The following is a 1663-nucleotide window of genomic DNA, read 5'->3' as shown; positions in this document are numbered from 1 at the left end:
AACGATGCCTCTTCAATTTAGTCAAGTTCAACAGGCAACAGATTTTAATAATGTATATTATGGAGTTCTTGGAAGTCATTCCTGACCAAATTCCTTGAGTGTTTTTAATGCAAAATCCATAGTTTCCTTTAAAATCCCTGAATTTTTCAGGACTGGCAAACCGCAGGCAGTTAATGCATGTGTTTGCGTGGGTAAATGACGGCCTTGTCTGAGGGGCAGCTCATGGAGAAAAACCACTGAAGGTAGTGGGGAGAAGCCCAGGGGTGGAATATCGTTTGCTCCTCGGGCCGCAAAGGCCAGGATACCCCCAAGCTGCAAGGGTTCCTCTTGCTCTGGAAAAGAAAGAAATACACCAAAGAACACCAAAAAATAAATTAAACCTAGCATGTAGAAAAACTTTTAAAAAGGAGGGAAAGACAAAGACAGACAGAAGGGCATAGGCAAAAGATTTTTATTCCATAACTAGCACTAATACTTACCCTCAACATCCAGCAGGTAGTCCCTTCCAAAATGCAACCACATATTCCCTCTGCCCGTTCTTTTTGTTCCTGCCCACTGCTGACAGTTCTAGTACATCCGCTGTGAGTGGGGATGGCTCGTGACAAAACAGCGGTCTGAAAGCATCTGGGTGCATTCTTATTGCATCAAGAACACCAAGGGTCTTCATCCCCTCCCTGAACCTGTAAAAATGTATCATGAGAAGATACAAATATAATTTTTCAAATTGGATAAATTATCACACAGCACATGAAAGGGATGACTTATAAGACAGTTCAGTTTTTGATTATGCAAAAAGGCCTTGTCTTTGACCACTATCTAAAACGTGATGTTCTTTACGCTTTTAAGATTTTAAGATTTTATATGATACATGCAAGCCTTTTATTCGGAGGTGTTTGGTTGTACACTGGCTTTTAAAAAATATGTTAAATCTTTCATTATTCTTAAACCTTGTAAGGTGTTCAGGTCTGTGGGACCCGTTGTCCCACAAAATGATGCTATTTATTATGTTTTGTAACTCAAACTCATTGGCCTTTGGCTCATTTCTTTGAAGAACCACAAAAATAACTTATTTTCAATTAGTGTACACGGTACACCCCCTACACATAACTAATACAAATGAGGTGTTCGGGTCTACTGGACCCAAGTGTAATAATTGTAGGTGCTGTGAAACTTTGTACCTGCTATTCTCACACAAAAGTTACAAAATTGTTACATTTCAAGTACTTTCACCTGTTCTGATAATGACTGATGATAATGAATGAAAAATCTTGTTTCCATTTTTTTTTTTTACCTTTTTATAATTGAATTTCCTTGTTTACTCACAAAATCATGATCATATGATCTCACAGGAGTAAATGGCAAATATGAACCATAAATGATGTATATATCATTGGTAATTGAGCTTTAAGTAAACCTTTTTACATAATTTTTATGGCTGTATTGATTTAAAAGCCTAATAATGTGGTGGGTCCACCAGACCCGGGAACATTGGCTGTGGAACAAAAAATATGAACACCTTTTAGAAGGGTTAATTTTGTTTGCAAAAAATTGAGTGACACAAACCTTTAAAGTGCTCCACTAACTCGGATGAACCAGCTGAAACATGATGATATCCTCCACCAAGAGATCTTTGTCTTCTATGCGCTTCAAAGGCCTTAGACAC

This window comes from Perca fluviatilis, chromosome 5, assembly GCF_010015445.1.
Source record: "Perca fluviatilis chromosome 5, GENO_Pfluv_1.0, whole genome shotgun sequence".
Classification (NCBI taxonomy): Eukaryota; Metazoa; Chordata; class Actinopteri; order Perciformes; family Percidae; genus Perca; species Perca fluviatilis.
Note: the sequence above shows the minus strand (reverse complement) of the source record.